Source organism: Podarcis muralis, chromosome 13 (genome assembly GCF_964188315.1).
Source record: "Podarcis muralis chromosome 13, rPodMur119.hap1.1, whole genome shotgun sequence".
NCBI classification, from domain to species: Eukaryota; Metazoa; Chordata; class Lepidosauria; order Squamata; family Lacertidae; genus Podarcis; species Podarcis muralis.
Genome location: NC_135667.1, coordinates 50,757,531 through 50,779,133, shown reverse-complemented (window position 1 = coordinate 50,779,133; position 21,603 = coordinate 50,757,531). Strand labels below are relative to the sequence as shown.

At 47.0% G+C, this 21,603-nt stretch overlaps 1 protein-coding gene across 1 annotated transcript in view; it reads right to left on the bottom strand.

The window, feature by feature from the left end:
* The window catches only part of LOC114582679 (transmembrane protease serine 11A-like), a 65,770-nt gene extending 50,290 nt beyond the window's left edge, over positions 1-15,480 (bottom strand). Inside the window, exon 1 of the mRNA XM_077917584.1 lies at positions 15,119-15,480. The gene's annotated coding sequence lies outside the window, so the exon portion shown is untranslated. The remainder of the gene's footprint in view (positions 1-15,118) is intronic.
* Positions 15,481-21,603: the final 6,123 nt, after the last annotated feature.

Here is a 21,603-nt window from a genome sequence, read left to right as displayed (position 1 = left end):
GAAATCAGCCCTGAGTGCTCACTGGAAGGACAGATCGTGAAGCTGAGGCTCCAGTACTTTGGCCACCTCACGAGAAGAGAAGACTCCCTGGAGAAGACACTGATGCTGGGAAAGATGGAGGGCACAAGGAGAAGGGGGCAACAGAGGACGAGATGGTTGGATAGTGTTTTCGAGGTTACCAGCATGAGTTTGACCAAACTGCGAGAGGCAGTGAAAGACAGGAGTGCCTGGCGTGCTCTGGTCCATGGGGTCACAAAGAGTCGGACACGACTAAACAACAACAACAACAACGGTTGAGTAATAAAGAGCGGGTTTTCACAGGGAGAGATCAGGGCAAGGGAAAAAATGCTGAGCTTTTAAAGTACGGAACAGTATCTGGAAAGCGTGGGGCAAAAGTTGAGTGTGGAGAGATTAGTAGGGTTGCCCCCTTTTTTAGTTTTATTGTCTCTCTGCCTTTAACATGAAGCAGCTGAATTCTTCTTGACATGAAAGTGAAGTCCATGGTGAGAAAAGGCTTCACTTGCTACATTTCTGTGTGTCAGCCAGGCCATTGTTTCCTTAAGGCTCAGTAGCAGGGGCAGTAAAGAAATAGCACATAGAGATGGGGAATAGATTTGCTACAATTCTCATGTAGGACCAGGTGCGCAGCCTGGGAGTCATTTTGGACTCACAGCTGTCCATGGAGGCGCAGGTCAATTCTGTATCCAGGGCAGCTGTCTACCAACTCCACCTGGTACGCAGGCTGAGACCCTACCTGCCTGCGGACTGTCTCGCCAGAGTGGTGCATGCTCTGGTTATCTCCCGCTTGGACTACTACAATGCACTCTACGTGGGGCTACCTTTGAAGGTGACCTGGAAACTGCAGCTACGTAATCCAGAATGCAGCAGCTAGACAGGTGTCTGGGAGCGGCCACCGAGACCACATAACACCGGTCCTGAAAGACCTACATTGGCTCCCAGTACGTTTCCGAGCACAATTCAAAGTGTTGGTGATGAACTTTAAAGCCCTAAATGACCTCGGCCCAGTATACCTGAAGGAGCAGCTCCACCCCCATCCTTCTGCCCAGATACTGAGGGCCAGCGCCGAGGGCCTTCTGGCAGTTCCCTCCCTGCGAGAAGGGAGGTTCAGGGAACAAGGCCTTCTTGGTAGTGGCGCCTGCCCTGTGGAACGCCCTCCCGTCAGATGTCAAGGAAATGAACAACTATCTGACTTTTAGAAGACATCTGAAGGCAGCCCTGTTTAGGGAAGTTTTTAATGTCTGATGTTTTATCGTGTTTTTAATATTCTGTTGTTAGCCGCCCAGAGTGGCTGGAGAGGCCTGGCTAGATGGGCAGGGTATAATAAATCATCATCATCATCTAAAGGGGAACTGATTTTATAATGAATTGATTTTAGAATGCTGTTAGCCGCCCTGAGCCCGGCTTCGGCTGGGGAGGGCGGGATATAAATAATTTATGATTATTATTATTAACCTACAAATCAATTCACACTTTTGGAAGTGAACTGAACCATATCCACCTTTTGAAGTTCGCACTTCTCCCAAACTTGTCATACAATCTTCTGACGAAGGAATGCATAGTAAGGCATATGCCAAAGCATGCAAGATTAGAATGCATGATGTTAGGGGAGATTGCTTTGCAAAAACGTGCAAAGAAATTTGCACTAAAATAGTGATGAATTTTCATGAGGATTTTTTTTTTTTAATGCAAGCTGATGCAGAAATGTGGAGTAGTGAACTCAAGACTAGAAAAATGAGAAGCCAAAGCAGACATATCCCTCCCTTGCACCTTGAGATGACAGTCCCATCTTAGCAGGAGAGCAACATCTGAAGGCAAGGCGGTTAGAACTTGCTGAAATGAAATTTAAAGACCCCAGAAAAGGGGTTGGTTTAAAAAAATGGAATCAAAAGCAGTCATGATTCTGGGGAAAGAGGCATTAAAACAGATTTAAAATGTGCTTTAAAAAAACAACCAAGACACTGTATTAGAAATTGGAATGGGGAGCTACAATTCTGGGCGTGCAAGCAAGAGGAAATCAGACAAGGCACTAAATAACAATAGCAGCAGCAGCAGCAGCAGCATCTTGTCACCCAATACAAACAGATGTCTCAAAGCAACCTACAACTCCATGGAATACAAAAACCACAAAAAACAAACAAACAAGAAAACGGAGTACAATAAATTAAGCTTCCTGAAGTGCTCTTCCAGAAATTCTATTAAAACGACAAGTCCTTTAGTCCAAAATGATGACTCTGATCATCATGGGTGCTGTTTTACTAAAGGGGAAATATTTGTGAATTAACAATAAAATAAGAAAAGTAAACAGCGAGGAAGGGCAGGAGAAAAACAACCACCCAATTAAAGTACAGTGGTACCTCGGGTTAAGAACTTAATTTGTTCCGGAGGTCCGTTCTTAACCTGAAACTGTTCTTAACCTGAAGCACCACTTTAGCTAATGGGGCCTCCTGCTGCCGCTGTGCGATTTCTGTTCTCATCCTGAAGCTAAGTTCTTAACCCGATGTACTATTTCTGGGTTAGCGGAGTCTGTAACCTGAAGCGTATGTAACCTGAGGTACCACTGTACTATGTGCTGAGAAGGAAGGGAACCAGGTGTTGATGCCTTTATTTTTTTATTTATTAATTATTACTCCGTTCTGGAGAAAGGGCAGGAAAATACAGTGGTACCTCGGGTTAAGTACTTAATTCGTTCCGGAGGTCCGTACTTAACCTGAAACTGTTCTTAACCTGAAGCACCACTTTAGCTAATGGGGCCTCCCGCTGGCGCTGCCTGAGCCCAATTTCTGTTCTTATCCTGAAGCAAAGTTCTTAACCTGAAGCACTATTTCTAGGTTAGTGGAATGTGTAACCTGAAGCATATGTAACCCAAGGTACCACTGTAGAGCAACAGCATCCACCAGGGAAGCAATAATAAGTGCAACCATGAGAGGTGGGAGAAAGGAAAAGCAGTGAGATACCCACTAACTAAGGATTCATCTACGTTTACCTTGAAAAACCCAAATTGCTGTTTGTTCCAATTCAGCTGTAACAACTGGGTTTTCCTGGGGAAAGCAGCAGGGCAAAAAATGGCGCACAGATACGAACCAGGAAGCTTAGCAAGCACAGGACAAAAGGTTACGTGTGAGTGAGCCCCAGGTCATGCCCACTGAGTGGACGGAACATTATAGAACGTATGTGTAATACAGTGGTGCCCCGCAAGACGAAATTAATTCATTCCGCAAGTTTTGCCGTCTAGCGAACTTTTCGTCTTGCGAATTATTATTTAGACAAAGGAAACAAAGTCGCGAGACGTTTTCGTCTTGCGAAGCAAGCCCATAGGGAAATTCGTCTTGCGAGGCAACTCGCAAACGGAAAAACCTTTCGTCTAGCGAGTTTTTTTTGTCTTGCGAGGCATTCGTCTTGCGAGGTACCACTGTACTTCTCATGTGCAGAATACTGGGCTGCAGTTCTAGATGTAGCAAGCAAGCAAAACGGCAAGCTCCGTCTGGAAGCTGTTGCTTTTAAAAATATACCTAGGGAGAGTTTAAATGCCACTGTGTACCTTGCGTAGTTTGGCACCAAGAGTAGGGAAAATGATCTGCGAGAAAACCAATCAAAATAAAAACTGGGAGAGGCTTCTTTTTAAAAAATAAAATGCATGTGGTTTGTCTTTGTTATAATGCTAAGGCACTTCGCTACCCCTTCGCGAGAGGTGCAGCAGTCTATGAGGAAGGGAAGATTTGCATGCTGAAACTGTGCCATCTTGGTTTCTAAAATAAATAAAATTCAAAGGTTGCCCCCTTTTCTTTCCTCTTTGGCAAACGCGTTTCGGTTTTCCCCCTCCAGAACACTGCAGGAAGTGAGGTTCTTAGCATCCTGTCTTGACAGCACTGGTGTCATTCTTTCACAACAGTTGAACTACTGCCAAGAGAGAGAGAGAAAGACCAGGATCACCTGATGCACATTGACGTGGCCTTTAGTGGCGGATTAATCCTCTCTGCAACAGGATTCTCTTTTTCTTCCTCAAAGCGGTGTAATAATAGCACGGGGTAAGTAAGGGAAGAGGCAGCAAAGTGGTGACCTCACCAAACCAAGGACATAAGAAGGAGGATGTGGTGGGGGCGGTTCACCCCAGGTGTCATCCCGGGGGGGTGACAAAATCCCCCCAGGGCAGGTTGCGTCGCTTTGCCGCAATCAACCCCCTGCCAGGACGATTGTGCCGCCTTGCCGTGATCGGACCCCCGCCGGGAGGATTGCACCATTGCGCCGCAATCAGCCCCACTCCGCCACTGCACCACACTCCGTTCCTGAGTCCCGAGAGATCTGGGATGCAGTTCTTAACATATAATTCGTCTCTCTCAAAGTCTAAACCTAACCTACCACACTTTCCTTCAGCGTGTATTAGGATTCAAAGGGGGTCTTGAACATATAGTATGAGAGAGGAAGGATGTGGTGTCATGGTTAGAGCGTTGGACCAGGAACTGGGAGACCAGTCTTCAAATCCCTTCTTGGCCACTAAGTTCACTGGGTGACCTTGGGCCAGACACCATCTCTCAGCCTAACCCAACCATGGACCCCACCTGCAGCTCTGTGGGGAAAATAGTGGCTTAATAATAAAATAAATAGATTTAGCCAACTCTCAGGGCTGTCTTAAGCAGCCTAATGTTTAGGTGGAATCTTCTTTCTTGTAGTTTGGATCCATTGCTCCGTGTCTGCTTCTCTGGAGCAGCAGAAAACAACCTTTCTCCCTCCTCTATATGACATCCTTTTATATATTTGAACATGGCTATCATATCACCCCTTAACCTCCTCTTCTCCAGGCTAAACATGCCCAGCTCCCTTAGCCGTTCCTCATAAGGCATCGTTTCCAGGCCTTTGACCATTTTGGTTGCCCTCCTCTGGACACGTTCCAGTTTGTCAGTGTCCTTCTTGAACTGTGGTGCCCAGAACTGGACACAGTACTCCAGGTGAGGTCTGACCAGAGCAGAATACAGTGGCACTATTACTTCCCTTGATCTAGATGCTATACTCCTATTGATGCAGCCCAGAATTGCATTGGCTTTTTTAGCTGCCGTGTCACACTGTTGGCTCATGTCAAGTTTGTGGTCAACCAAGACTCCTAGATCCTTTTCACATGTACTGCTCTCAAGCCAGGTGTCACCAGGGTGCAAATATCCACCTGGCGCGCCCCCCCCCCCCCAGTCCCAGGCGCGCAGGAAGGCAGAGCTGGCCGGCCATATCAGTGTCTTGCTGGCTTGGTCGCCCCTGAACTCGCGGCATAGAGCCGCCCGCAGCAGAAGAGCCCACCGCGGTGCTCAGACCGACGGGTGGGCTCTTCCCTGGACTCAACTCTCAGGCCCCGGACTCTCGGCCTGGCACCCCTGAGAGCCCGGCGCCCGGGTGCCCTGCACCCCAGCACCTATGGGTAAGACGGCCCTGCCAACTCCGGAAGGTATTACAGGGAGGCCAGACTTTGCTATACAGACAGACAAGAGCAGATCAGGTAATATTTCCCTGACCCGTTAACAGAGATATGCTGAGCTCCAGCTGAATCCAAGGTAGATTCTGAGAATATGGAACAATCCATTTATTACTGCTCAGGCAGACGAAAAGGTAAAATGCTTTTTAATGTGCCATACATTCTAATTTCTTGAATAAATTTGCCCTCCATTGAAGTTTATCAGGCGCTGTGGTCTAAACCACTGAGCCTATTAGGCTTGCTGATCAGAAGGTCGGAAGTTCAATTTCCTGCAACAGGGTGAGCTCCCATTGCTCAGTCCCAGCTCCTGCCAACCTAGCAGTTCAAAAGCACGTCAAAGTGCAAGTAGATAAATAGGTACCGCTCCGGTAGGAAGGTAAAGGGCGTTTCCGTGCGCTGCTCTGGTTTGCCAGAAGCGGCTTAGTCCTGCTGCCCACATGACCCGGAAGCTGTACGCCGGCTCCCTCGGCCAATAAAGTGAGATGAGCGTCACAACCCCAGAGTTGTCCACGACTGGACCTAATGGTCAGGGGTCCCTTTACCCTTTACCTTTACCTTAGTTTAACCCTTAGTAAAACAGATTCCTTGACACTTGGATTCCTAGAGAGCAACTGCTCTTCACCAAAGCCAACACCTTTAAGATACATTGGTCATGAAGATGGAAGGAAGAGGTCATGAAGAGGTTCAGTTAACCGCTGGTCATGTTTGTCTCAAGACAGAGATAAAGCCCCCTTTTTAAGAGGATAATTACACAGCAGTCCATATGAGCAAAAGCCTTGGATACAATTTTTTACGTCGTGCCTTATGTGGACACTACAGGTTCAGGCAATATGGTTTGGGCCTTCATTTCTGGTCTGGAGGAAATATTTCCATAGTTGCCAGGCAAGGTGGGGTAGCTTGTTCAAAGACAAATTACAGGTAGAACAGGTGGAATTACAGTTTGTAATGAGGCAGACATCTCCATATGAACTTCCCTAGGCTTTGAGATATTCTGGAAGGCCTTTCTCTTGCTCCTGCCACCTTCAGAGGCATGTGAGGACATGAGAGATGGCCTTCTCGGTGGCTGTTCCCAGGTTGTGGAACTCCCTTCCATGGAAGGCTGGATTGACCTCCTCTCTACCTTCATTTTGCTGGCAGGCAGATCTTTTGTTTTGTTTTGTTCCAACAGGTCTTGGGCTGTTGTGGCAGGGACTTATGGGGATAGGTGTTACACGCACAAAGAGAGAGGGATTGCTGCCTTTAAATGGTATTTTAGTGCAGATTTTAGTAGGGTTATTTATTTAACTTGCTTTTTTGATATTTATCTTCATTGTGCGTGTTTTAGTTGCATCCGTTTTAATTTATGCTGTGAGCTTCCTTAGGTTCTGTATTAGGAGAAAGGAAGGATATAAATAAATAAGAATAGGAGTTATGTAACAGGCGTCAAGCGGTTTGAATGTCATACCTCGGGTTACAGACGTTTCAGGTTGCGCGTTTTCAGGTTGCACACCGTGCCAAACCCAGAAGTACCGGAATGGGTTACATCTGGGTTTCGGTGCTCGCGCATGCGCAGAAGCACTAAATTGTGCTTTGCGCATGAGCAGAAGACCAAATCATGACCCGCGTGTGCGCAGATGCAGTGCTGCGGGTTGCGAACGCGCCTCCCGCACGGATCACATTCGCAACCCGAACATCCAATGTACTACTCTGGTAGTGTACAAACAACATTTTATTCTAGACTCAGTGGAGACTAAGTACTACCTAGGTAGTCCACGCACACTCTAGATCAGGCTTCCTTAACCTCGGTCCTCCAGATGTTTTGAGACTACAATTCCCATCATCCCTGACCGCTGGTCCTGCTAAATGGGGATCATGGGAGTTGTAGGCCAAAAACATCTGAAGGGCTGAAGTTGAGGAAGCCTGCTCTAGATCTATGGCATTTTTTGTGTCCCTTAAGATTGCTTCTTGAGAAACCGGCTTCATTCTGAAAAGGAAAGCTCGTTGCCAGCTGATTTTGCATTACTTAGCAGCATGTCCCTTTGAAATGACATTTTGGGTCACCATTTCCTTCTTCATTCACCTGGAGCTTGTGCAGGATAGAGAAGACATTGCTAGCCTAATGAAGGGGAGAGTTTTCAAATGGTATCATGTAACCATATCTGGCACCTTGGCTATACAGTGGTACCTCGGTTTAAGAACAGACCTGTTTATGAACGATTCGGTTGACGAACTCAGCAAAACCGGAAGACGTCCCCTGGTTTGCGAACTTTACCTCGATCTAACAACAGAAACCAAATGGTGGAAGGGCACCAGCAGCGGGAGGCCTCATTCGGGAAAGCGTACCTCAGTTTAAGAATGGTTTTGGTTTCAGAACGGACTTCCAGAATGGATTAAGTTCGTAAACTGAGGTACCACTGTATAGTTTTCCTCCACAGCTGACAATGTTCCTCTTTACCTCTGACACTTAAGCTGTATATTTGTCAAACCCACCCTGTTCTTGTGATTGTAATTTGTTCTGAACCATTTTTTAATGTTTTTTAAAAAATGGTTTCAACCTCCCCTTGGGGCATTAGGGTAAAGGGTGAGCAAATATTACTACTACTACTACCACCAGTAGTAAATTTTGCCTCAGGAAGGCTGACCTGAAAGCTCTGCTTTCAGTTCTTCCATAAAATGGCCAAATGAGACCTGGAGGTGCTTTGTTGTTGTTTAGTCGTGTCCGGCTCTTCGTGACCCCATGGACCAGAGCACGCCAGGCACTCCTGTCTTCCACTGCCTCCCACAGTTTGGTCAAACTCATGCTAGTAGCTTTGAATACACTGTCCAACCATCTCATCCTCTGTCATCCCCTTCTCCTTGTGCCCTCAATCTTTCCCAACACAGAGTCTTTTCCAGGGAGTCTTCTCTTCTCATGAGGTGGCCAAAGTATTGGAGCCTCAGCTTCAGGATCTGTCCTTCCAGTGAGCCCTCAGGGCTGATTTCCTTCAGAATGGATAGGGTTGATCTTCTTGCAGTCCATGGGACTCTCAAGAGTCTCCTCCAGCACCATAATTCAAAAGCATCAATTCTTCGGCAATCAGCCTTCTTTATGGTCCAGCTCTCACTTCCATACATCACTACTGGGAAAACCAGTATGCTAGCCATGACTAAACCATTAAATTCCCATTGTTTTTAGTGTAACCATCAGCGCAGCAAAAAGGCAGGGCATGGCAGGCAAACCGGGTGCCGAGGTGGCTGCATGTTCATTGCCATTGCGTAACGCGGGGCTGAGGTTCTGATTCATGTAAGCACCATGAGGTGTACCTATCTCAGGGCTGACCCAGCAGAGAGAGGTGGAACGAGAGCTGGCTCTGCCTCAAGAAACATCGCATCCAGAGTTTCCGGGGTTCACCTGAGGCTGCTCAAGGTGACTGGCTCCAGGAAGATGTAGCAGATAAGATTTGACTTCACACTCAAGTCTGACAGAATTAGCAGGAACGTGTGTGACCTGCCCTCTTTCCTTCCTGTACATATGTACGGGGAAAGCTCTGCTCAGCCATCCTGAAACATGTCGCAGTCTCTGTGTGAGGGAGGAGAGCAGGGCCTCACCTTTTCACCCCACCCTCACAGTTGTGCCCCACAACGGCCTTGCCTCAGGGCTAACTGTGCTTGCCAAAGGCCCCATGTTGGAACCCTGAGCTACCCCATAGTCCTCACTCCTACAACATCAGTCTAGCAACACTAGACTGCTATGTAAGGACGCAAGTGGTGCTGTGGTCTAAACCACTGAGCCTCTTGGGCTTCCCGATCGGAAGGTCAGCGGTTCGAATCCCCGTGACGGGGTGAGCTCCCTTTGCTTGGTCCTAGCTCCTGCCAACCTAGCAGTTCGAAAGCACACCAAAAAGTGCAAGTAGATAAATAGGTACCGCTCCGGTGGGAAGGTAAACGGTGTTTCCGTGCGCTGCTCTGGTTTCGCTAGAAGCAGCTTAGTCATGCTGGCCACATGACCCAGAAAAACTATCAAACACTGGCTCCCTTGGCCTGTAAAGCAAGATGAGCACCGCAACCCCAGAGTCGTCTGCAACTGGACTTAACTGTCAGGGGTCCTTTACCTTTACCTTTACTAGTCTGCTATGTAGGGCTGGCATAGCCCACACTATCTGAAACAGAATGCCTGCTCACTGCAGTATGGATATACAGTGGTACCTCGGGTTAAGAACTTAATTCGTTCTGGAGGTCCGTTCTTAACCTGAAACTGCTCTTAACCTGAAGCACCACTTTAGCTAATGAGGCCTCCTGCTGCCACTGCACCGCCAGCGTGCGATTTTTGTTCTCATCCTGAAGCAAAGTTCTTAACCCGAGGTACTATTTCTGGGTTAGCGGAGTCTGTAACCTGAAGCGTATGTAACCCGAGGTACCACTGTACTAATGGTGGGTTTCATTTGCATTCATATTAGAATAATGTTTACCAAGGTCCGCCTGTCCGATTTTGTCACCTGAGGTGAGAGCAGTAAGAAGAAGAAGAAGAGTTTGGATTTGATATCCCGCCTTTCACTCCCTTTAAGGAGTCTCAAAGCGGCTAACATTCTCCTTTCCCTTCCTCCCCCGCAACAAACACTCTGTGAGGTGAGTGGGGCTGAGAGACTTCAGAGAAGTGTGACTGGCCCAAGGTCACCCAGCAGCTGCATGTGGAGGAGCGGGGAATCGAACCCGGTTCACCAGATTACGAGACTACCGCTCTTAACCACTACACCACACTGGCTCACCAGCTGTTGCCTTGTCCCTGCCAAAGTCCTGCTTACAGGGTTCTCACAGTGGCAACTTCCAGATTTCGGTGGTGGGTCCCTGCTACCATGGAAGACGTGGCAGCAGCTTCTCACTTCTCTGGTGGGATTGGGAAGCAGGGGCAGATCTACTAGGAAACTAATGAAGCTTAAGCTTCAGGCCCCCAATCCCAGAGCGGCCCCAGAAACAGGTTTTGTCCATATTGCTTAAAAGTGTTGGGTCTAGTAGACCCAATCTGAGCCGTGTAACTCAAATTGATTCATAGAATCATAGAATCATAGAGTTGGAATAGACCACAAGGGCCATCGAGTCCAACCCCCTGCCAAGCAGGAAACACCATCAGAGCACTCCTGACATATGGTTGTCAAGCCTCTGCTTAAAGACCTCCAAAGAAGGAGACTCCACCACACTCCTTGGCAGCAAAGTCCACTGTCGAACAGCTCTTACTGTCAGGAAGTTCTTCCTAATGTTTAGGTGGAATCTTCTTTCTTGTAGTTTGGATCCATTGCTCCGTGTCCGCTTCTCTGGAGCAGCAGAAAACAACCTTTCTTCCTCCTCTATATGACATCCTTTTATATATTTGAACATGGCTATCATATCACCCCTTAACCTCCTCTTCTCCAGGCTAAACATGCCCAGCTCCCTTAGCCGTTCCTCATAAGGCATCGTTTCCAGGCCTTTGACCGTTTTGGTTGCCCTCCTCTGGACACGTTCCAGTTTGTCAGTGTCCTTCTTGAACTGTGGTGCCCAGAACTGGACACAGTACTCCAGGTGAGGTCTGACCAGAGCAGAATACAGTGGCACTATTACTTCCCTTGATCTAGATGCTATATTCCTATTGATGCAGCCCACAATTGTATTGGCTTTTTTAGCTGCCGTGTCACACTGTTGGCTCATGTCAAGTTTGTGGTCAACCAAGACTCCTAGATCCTTTTCACATGTACTGCTCTCAAGCCAGGTGTCACCCATCTTGTATTTGTGCCTCTCATTTTTTTTGCCCAAGTGCAATACTTTACATTTCTCCCTGTTAAAGTTCATCTTGTTTGTTTTGGCCCAGTTCAAACATTCATTTCTTCAATTCATTTCTTGTTGCATATATTTCATCAATCCCAAAGCTCCCGTGTGCCAGAAGTGGCTTAGTCATGCTGGCCACATGACCCGGAAGCTGTACGCCGGCTCCCTCGGCCAGTAAAGCGAGATAATAATAATAATAATAATTTTTTATTTATACCCCGCCCTCCCCAGCCAAGGCCGGGCTCAGAGCGGCTTACAAGCAATAATAAGAACAAGATGAATGATTACAACTTAAAAACAAAAATAAAATACAACATTAAAATATTGGAACATTAAAAGATTAAAATGTAGCCTCATCACAGGAGGATGAGCGTTGCAACCCCAGAGTCGGCCACGACAGGACCTAATGGTCAGGGGTCCCTTTACCTTTTATTGCTTACAGTGGTGGAAATAGGCTAAATGAGCAGTGACTTTGGAGCAGCCAGACTGACTTTCCATCATATCCTCTCATGCTTTATATTCTCTGCTGCCTGACCTATCTCTGTCCTGCTGGGCCACAGAGCTGCGGGCAGCAATAAAACAAAGGATGGTGATGAACAGGCAACATGGCAAAGCAATTAGAGCTTTCCGCTTCTCCATACAATTAAAAAAATAAAATTGCAATTATAGGTCTAAGCCGAACGGTGTGCATGCCAGATTGGATCCTGAGGACTTAAGCCTGTGGTTAAGATGGAAGAGCAACTTTTGTACCCTATGGCTTCGGCTCATTTTCTTGTTTAGGTTTTGAGGTTTGCAGAGTTTGTTAAGCCTTCCCCTCAGGACTAGACTTCAAAGATACTGAGGAAGAAAGGAGAGGAAGAAAGGCACGAGACAGAAGGAAGATGAATGGAAAGGGCTGTCAGAATTTTTTTTACCGAGGAAGAAGGAAGCAAGGGAGCTAATAGTACCGCACTGTGAGGATTGCATTGAATTGCTGAAACTCTCTCCAAAGTAAGCTCTCTGATAAAGCCGAATGATTCAATTGAAGTGTGTTAAGGATGTGCACCATTTTTACTTGACAGTCCTAAAAACAATAAGATGGCCTGCTAGATCCAGCGTTCTTCTCTCATGGTGGCTGAACAGCTGCTTGGGCGAAACCAGCAATTAGGATTCGAACGCAAGACCCCTCTCCCCTCTTGTGGTTTCCAGCAACTGGCATTTAGAAGCATAGGTAAAGGTAAAGGGACCCCTGACCATCAGGTCCAGTCGTGTCCGACTCTGGGGTTGCGGCGCTCATCTCGCTTTATTGGCCAAGGGAGCCGGCGTACAGCTTCCGAGTCATGTGGCCAGCATGACTAAGCCGCTTCTGGCGAACCAGAGCAGCGCATGGAAACACCGTTTACCTTCCCACCAGAGTGGTACCTATTTATCTACTTGCACTTTGACGTGCTTTTGGCAGGAGCAGGGACCGAGCAACGGGAACTCACCCCGTCGCGGGGATTCGAACCGCCGACCTTCTGATTGGCAAGCCCTAGGCTCTGTGGTTTAATCCACAGCGCCACCCGCGTCCCATTTAGAAGCATAGCTGACTCCAACTGTGGATACAGAAAATAGCCATCCTGGCTCGTAGCTATTGACAGCCCTCTCTTCCTCGGGAAATCTGTCTAATCCTCTTTTAAGGCTACCCAACATGGTGGCCATCACTGCCTCCATTGTTTAATTATGCATTGTGTGAAGAAGCGCTTTCTTTTATCCGCCTTGAATCTTCCAACATTCACAAACCAAGTGGGGAAATGCAATTCCTGCAAAGCAGTGGCTTTCAAAACTGCAAAGGTGCAGCCCTCCCTCACGACTTAATTCAACCATGGGGAGGTGTTTGCTTCCCTTCTGTTTAACTCCCAGTCCTGGCCAGCTGTGGCCTTGCACTGCTTTCTGTTGTCAATGCACCAAAGCCGTAGCATATAAGCAGCCCGTGGCCAGTCATCGGGTGGCCGTGGGGCAGGGCAGGGTAGCAGGACAGGTGGATATTTCTATCTTCATGCAAAGTTTTTTTGGGGGGTGTCTCTTACCTAAGCTTCCCCACTCCCATTTTGGCTTTCCAGCACACCTGGATTTATGGATACACTACATAACTAGAAAAGGGAACGATAATAATAATAATAATTTATACCCCGCCCATCTGGCTGGGCTTCCCCAGCCACTCTGGGCGGCTTCCAACAAAACACTAAAATACAATAACCTATTAAACATTAAAAGCTTCCCTAAACAGGGCTGCCTTCAGATGTCTTCTAAAAGTTTGGTAGTTATTTTTCTCTTTGACATATGGTGGGTGGGTGTTCCACAGGGCGGGTGCCACTACCGAGAAGGCCCTCTGCCTGGTTCCCCGTAACTTGGCTTCTCGCAATGAGGGAACCGCCAGGCGGCCCTCGGCGCTGGACCTCAGTGTCGGAGCAGAACGATGGAGGGCAGAACGATAACCAAACAATAGAAGACTAGCCAATCAACATAAGGCAATGTAAGCTACCAGACAGTCTGAGCATGAGAGTCACAGGAGGTTTATTAAATGCATTAATTTAATAAATTACAATCCAACAGGTGCACAACCATAACGTAAGTGCCATAAGAAATGCCTCTGGATGAACAAGTAGAACAGCATTTTTCCTAGGGGCAAACTATTGTTCTTGGAATTCTGGGAAGCAGTTTTATCTGTGCAACAGACAGTCCTTCCTCGAGGAAAAATCTCTGAATCCTACATCCCAAACCCTAAGAACGCAAGGGCTGCCTGACTCGATCCGGGCGTCCATCTACTTCAACATTTCCACTCCAGCAACAGTCCTTCAGACTATTTAAAATGTTTAAGGCCCTCTTTTCCACACACTTTCACGACCTCATGAGGAAACGTTGCAATATAATAATTCAAAACACACAGAGAAAATCACTGCAATAATAGTTTCAATAGAACATCATGTCAGCAGCAGCAATCGAGAAAGCAGTTTTAAGGCTATCCAACAGCCCAGATGCCTTTTGAAGCTCACAAGCAAAGACTCCTTGTTCTTTTGATAGCCGCTTTGCTGAAGGATCATATGCCAATATTGTGAAAGAAAGAAACAAATAAAACAAATGCCAAGGATATAAAACTAACAAATAATTCCTGTGCTTTCCCCGCTCCCAAACATTTGATGCTCAACATATATAGACAGCCTGGACACAGAGACTTTGCAGAACTGAGTTGTCACAAGCAAGTGTTCATTTATCAGGGGAAAGATAGCCAAGTCCTAAACGGAGGGGAAATTTTTACAGAAAGATAAAGGAATCATTATATCCAGTAGTAAAATGCAGGACAGTGAGAGCATTGACGTGTTCACACAAGAAATCCCAGTGAATTTGGGCTTGAACCCCAGTGTCTGTGCCCCAAACCGCAGCCTCGTTTTCTCCTTTTCTTAACTGCTCCTCTCCCCCTGAAATCCCATACAGACAGCAGTCTCCGCAGCAGAGAGAGAGAGAGAGAGAGAGAGAGAGAGAGAGAGAGAGAGAGAGAGATGAGGCAACGCATTCTCACATGTCTGTCACACTTCCATATCCCTTGTAAATGTATACAGCAGTCAGAGGGTGGTCAGTCCACTGAATGAGTGCCAGCCAGGGGCAAGGTCTCTTCTTGCTTTTTCCTCAGCCGTTTTTGCTGCCTTAATGCTTTCTTCCAGTAACAAGAAAGAAAGAAAGCACCTACTAGCAAAGTCTACTTTTCATACAAATTATACAACCAGAGAGGCGCAGCCAGTTTGAGGGGGGGGTGTGTGTGGAAACAGCCTCCCAAACTCTGGCAGGGAATCCAAACTGTTGCAATGTCAACCTCTGCCTCCTTGTCGAAAACCATCCACAGTTTTTAAAAAGTAAAAGCGTTCTTACCTGCAGGTACTGGTTGTAGCTGAGGAGCCCTCGCCTCCACTGGGCGACATTCACAGCAGGTTGTGTGGCATGATCACTGTGAACATTTGATGCTTTATGGGCTGGATTAGGATTAAAAAAACGAAGCCACCAACACGATAGATAAAACAAGTTGGACAAGTCACGGTGACAAGCGATTCACCTCGTTGTAAGATTTCAAGGCAGGACTCATAACCATAACAGTGCCTTATGCTTAATAATAATGCCTTTCTTTCAAGAATCTTGGTGACTTTGACAAGCAATAACTCATTGCACCTTGCAACACAACCGCAGAGAGGTTGGTAAACACAAATTTGGGGAGCCGTGGAAAGCTTTACAGGGAGCGGAGAGGGGGGGAAAAACTCCCTTCTGCTGGCCAAGCAAGATCAAATAAAGAAGACATTTGGCAGAACAGAATGAAACAAAGAATTTACAAAGAGTTCCCAGGAAGCTGGCATTAGAAAATGATGAATGTCTATTTAGTGTGGTCACCGACAGATTTATAACCGCTGGGAATCTGGACCATTGATTCCCATGGAATTCGACTTTACCTCCATGTCAAAACCAGGTTAAGCTGGTTTGGGTCCTGCTGTAATTCCCAAAATGGGGGCCCAGCCCTCACCCCCAGGAATGCATTAAACAAGGTCCCATAAAATGTGGTATCTTAAATGCTATGAGGTTTAGAACGATATAAACTTTCAGGAACTACAAAAATATGCCGAGTCCATCAGGTTTCAGAACTTTCAGCCAAACACAAACAAAAAACGTTTTGCCAAACTGGAAATCAGAGTGACGTGCTTTCGTTTTTAAAACAACCCCCCCATTCCCCCCCTACTTTGCTTTCGCAAGTAAAATAGTAAGGAAAAGCATAAGGCCACTATTTTTCCTAATTGCCGAGTAAAAGAATAAATCCTGCTCCCACTTTCCAAAGCTCTGCCCCAAAGATAAAACCAGGGTGTTTTTTCCCCAGCCAGAACTCAGTTCCAGCACCTCTTAGGTGAGCCATTATAAGAGAACAAAGGAGGCGTTCATGGTGAGTTCCGGCTCCTCTTTTTCTATAAAAATAGCACTGGATAAATCCTCTGGTAAATACACATCCAAGGAGGAGTAGAAAGTTTTGCAGCTGGGTGGGACACTTCCTTCTGCTGGCTAAAACCAGAATTCTTTAAATCCCTTTTAAATATATATATATATATATATATATATATATATATATATTACTAATAAATGTTGTTAACATTATCCTTTGATTCTGCAAACCTGTGCCCGCTTGCCTGGAAGGAAACCTCAGTGTACACAAAGAAACTTACCATATTTTTCCGTCTATAAGACGGCCCCATGTATAAGACACCCTCTATTTTGGAGGACTCAGATTTAAGAAAATGGGAGATACACTATCCGTGTATAAGACACCCCCTAATTTTTGACATTATTTATTAGGGAAAAAACCTAGTCTTATACAGTGGTGCCCCGCAAGACGAATGCCTCACAAGACGAAAAACTCGCTAGACGAAAGGGTTTTCTGTTTTTTGAGTCGTTCTGCAAGACGAATTTCCCTATGGGCTTGCTTTGCAAGACAAAACGTCTTGCAAGTTCTTGCGAGTTTGTTTCCTTTTTCTTAAAGCCGCTAAGCCGTTAATAGCCGCTAAGCCACTAAGCCGTTAATAGCTGCTAAGCCGCTAATAGCCGTGCTTCGCAAAACGAAAAAACCGCAAGACGAAGAGACTCGCGGAATGGATTAATTTCGTCTTGCGAGGCACCACTGTACACGGAAAAATACGGTACAGTGGTACCTCGCAAGATGAATGCCTTGCAAGACAAAAAACTCACTAGACGAAAGGGTTTTTTGTTTTTTGAGCTGCTTCGCAAGACGATTTTCCCTATGGGCTTGCTTCGCAAGACGGAAACGTCTTGCAAGTTTGTTTCCTTTTTCTTAACACCATTAATACAGTTGCGACTTGACTTCGAGGAGCAACTCATAGAACGCGGTGTGGTAGCCTTTTTTGAGGTTTTTAAAGACTTTGGTGATTTTTGAAGCTTTTCCAAAACTTTCCTGACACCGTGCTTCGCAAGACGAAAAAAATCGCAAGGCGACAAAACTCGTGGAACGAATTAATTTCGTCTTGCGAGGCACCACTATACTTTCCAGAAAGACATATATACATACCACTGCACAACTAGACTTCAGTGCCTTTTGCAGCAGTATGCATGCCTAATCCTCTCTGCAAGTTTTCACGTTTTGCCTTTGTGATTGGGTGGCGGTGCTCTTTAATTGGATGCCAGTGTGCTTGCCTCGGTAATAGACTGGATTGGAGCCAACAAACTGAAGCTCAATCCAGGTGAGACTGAGGCACTGTGAGTGGGTGGTTCCCTAGACTGGAGGAATGGGGGTGGCCTGCTCTTGATGGGGTTACACTTCCTCTGAAGGAGCCGATATGCAGCTTTTGGATCCATTGGTGCCACTTGAGGGCCAGGTGGCCTCAGAGTGCCTTCCATCAGCTTCGGCTGGTGGCCCAGCTGCGCCCTTATCCAGACAGGTATAGCCTAACTTCTGGGGCCTACGCTCTGATAACATATAGATTAGATTAATCAGGTCCTCCCTTAAAGAGGGCATGTTTCGCGGTGAGACCTGGCAACCTGACCCTGTGTTGTGGGTGGGTACAATTGGTCAGCCACAACACCCGATTGGTAGGTCTCTTGATGCAGGGTTCAATCAGGCCAATGGGGTGCAGCCTTAATGGATCAAGAGACCTATTTATACCTACGCACGTGACCCAGAGCTTCCTCTTTTGGCTCGTGCATCGGAACACCCGCCCACCTCTCCCTGTATTTAGGGTATTTTGCGATTGACCTTGCTATGCCGTCGTGTGTCATTGGGACAGGGGCACGGCAGGAATTTCCCCCACTTGGCTGATTGGCTGTTGTCATTTGGGTTTCGCCTGCCGCATAGCAAATCGTCACAACTTGTAAGGTTGTGGATAGGCTCTGGTTCAGGTGATAGGGATGGGAGAATGCTCTTGTCATCCCTATGTGAAGGGTATTCCGTTAAAGGAATCCAGGGACACGATGGTGTGGTCAACCCCTGAGAGGTGGTTGTGCCTGTGCCTGAGTCCAGGGGGACATTTGGGTGGTGGAGTTAGCCTGTTCCCGGCTTTCCGCTTATCCAGGTGTTCAGCCTAGGCTGACCTATGCTGGTGCCCTGGGTCAGTGCTACCTGCAAGGATGCAGGGAGCTAGTCGAACCAGAGCCTATGCAACCATTCACTTGCTGTAATCAATAAAGTTGTGGCCTAAATTCTGCTAAAAACCAAACCAAAATTTGAGTCTTGTCTGAATTTATTTCAGGGGGGAGGTTTAAAGGTCTCAACACGCAACTGCAACATGTTATACGTGTGTCTGAATATGGTTTGGAAACTTCAGCTGGTGAAGAATCCAGAGGCCAGGTTGCTCACCGGGGCAAGACGGTTTGAGCATATTACATGGATCCTGGCCTGACTTCACTAGCTGCCAATTAGTTTCTGGGCCCAATTCAGAGTGCTGGTTTTGACCTTAAAAGCTTTAAATGGCTCAGGACTGCAAGACCTCAAGGACCACATCTCCCCATATGAACAGACCTGGAACCTGGAACCCGGAACCTGTGGTCATCATCTGAGACTCTTCTTTGTGTGCCCCATTCATGAGAGGTCTGGAGGGCCTTTTCGATGGTGGCTCCCCGCTTGTGGAATGTTCTCCCATGAGATGCTCACCTGGCGACTTCATTACATAACTTTAGGCGCCAGGTGAAAACACTTCTCAATAACCAGGCCTTTGGCGGATTAAGATTCTATGGTCTTTTTAATGGGTTTGTGTGTGGAGTGGGGGGAGGGGGTTACTGGTTTGTTTTTATTTTATTATGTCTTTTGTGTTGTCGTTTTGTATTTTTACGTTGTGAACCACCCTGTGATCTTCAGATGAAGGGTGGTCAACAAATTTAATAAACAACAACAACATCTACTCATTGTGTACAGTGGTACCTCGGGTTAAGTACTTAATTCGTTCCGGAGGTCCATGCTTAACCTGAAACTGTTCTTAACCTGAAGCACCACTTTAGCTAATGGGGCCTCCTGCTGCTGCTGCGCCGCCGGGGCACGATTTCTGTTTTCATCCTGAAGCAAAGTTCTTAACCTGAAGCACTATTTCTGGGTAAGCGGAGTCCGTAACCTGAAGCGTACGTAACCTGAGGTACCACTGTAGTAGTATTTGCAGAAAATAACATCTAGGACCTGATCTCTGATGAAGCCATCGTAAGAAAGATAGATGAAACCTGATTACTAGATAGGGAGGGAGGGTGATCACACTTCAGCAATCCAATGACTAGAAAATAAGAAGTATGAAAGAAAAATGCACTATAGGCAGGGGGAACTTCAGCGATTTCTATGGCCTGGTGTCCAAACAAATCATTCATTGATCACAGCTGTGACTTCACTCAATGGCTAAAAATATTGAAAGGCAGGAGCAGTCAGGCTGTCTCAACTTATAGAAGTTGCTTCATTACCTGCACATTTTGCTTTATAACTTTATTTCCAGGAGGGCTAGAAAAGTGCTTTGAAAAGAAAAGAGAAAAAGCTCAGAATCTTGCAGACATTGTCCCTGGTGCAATTACTATAATTGCGCCATTATAATCCGGTCATCAGCATCTTAAAAAGCAGAGACATCACCTTACCAACAAAGGTCCATATAGTTAAAGCCATGGTTTTCCCAGTAGTGATGTATGGAAGTGAGAGCTGGACCATAAAGAAGGCTGATCGCCGAAGAATTGATGCTTTTGAATTATGGTGCTGGAGGAGACCCTGGAGAGTCCCATGGACTGCAAGAAGATCAAACCTCTCCATTCTGAAGGAAATCAGCCCTGAGGGCTCACTGGAAAGACAGATCGTGAAGCTGAGGCTCCAATACTTTGGCCACCTCATGAGAAGAGGCCCTGATGTTGGGAAAGATTGAGGGCACAAGAAGAAGGGAACGACAGAGGACAAGATGGTTGGACAGTGTTCTCGAAGCTACAAACATGAGTCTGACCAAACTGTGGGAGGCAGTGGAAGACAGGAGTGCCTGGTGTGCTCTGGTCCATGGGGTCACGAAGAGTTGGACACGACTAAACGACTAAACAACAACAATCCGGTCATGCTCCATGACATGTGTCTAAATCTGTGGGATTGCATTTACAGTGGTACCTCAGGTTAAGTACTTAATTCGTTCCGGAGGTCCGTTCTTAACCTGAAACTGTTCTTAATCTGAAGCACTACTTTAGCTAATGGGGCCTCCTGCTGCTGCTGTGCCGCCGGAGCCCGATTTCTGTTCTTATCCTGAAGCAGTATTCCTGGGCTAGCGGAGTCTGTAACCTGAAGCGTATGTAACCCGAGGTACCACTTTATAGCAGAATGGGGCAGTAGCAATCTTAATAAAGCAATTAGTCTTTTCTACACTGCAAGCATCTAGGAATCTGCAGTATCCTGCATTTGTAACAGTTAGGAAACTGTCACATTTTGCAACACATTTCAAAAATGAGATTGGATGAAAATCTGGCAAATGAGAAATTATACCTGTCTTTGGCAGCAAAGTCCATCCTTGGGTGAAGGCAGACATAAGATAGTCCAAATTAGACAGTATAGGAAACACATAGCTGCCTCCTTCTTAGAAAAAATGTGTACAAAAATGTATACATTGCAGAAAAGTGCACACAGAAATCTGTATGATATTAACGCATTTGTCAGGGGCTCAGGAACAGAGGCACAGGGGAGAGAGGAAATGGAGAGCGAGGGGGAGGAATCTGAGGGCAGCGGAGGGCAGAATGACAGTGACCCGAGAGATTCCATGAGCCTCTCCAGTGAATCAGAAGATTCCCAGAAGGGGGCGCCGATGGCCAGGGCAAGGGGGGTCCCAGGGGGGACACACCAGAAGCAGGGGGCCAGCGGAGACTCCCAGAGCAGTAGCTGGAAATCAGGGCCAGCTTCCCCACCAGAGCGTAGTGGGGGGGAAGAGTCCCATAGGTCAGAGTCAGCGTCTCCTCCGGCAAGCAGGGAGGAGGAGTCAGGCCCAGCTAGCGTCCCCGAAGAGGGGAGCAGCGACAGGAGCAGTATAACGGTCAGAAGGAAGGTGGCAGGCTGGGCGCGCGCGCCAAGTTCAAATGTACAGGCGCGCGGGACAGCAGGAAGCCCGGATTGGGAACCAGGTCCTAAAGCCCGCCGGAGGGAGGGGGAAGACTCGGGGGACTCAGCGTCAGAAGAGTCTAGAAAGGGGAAAACCCCGGCGGACAGGCAGACCCAGAGGAGGAGGGAGCAGAGGAAGAGGTGGAGCAAGGCTAGGGTCTTAAACTGGTGTCTGGGGGGAGGAGACTCAGACGGAGCTTCGGCGGTCTAGGGTTTAAGACGTAGAGCTGCGCGCCGTGGCTGTAAATGAGAAACTGAACTTAAATAAAGACTAATATAACAA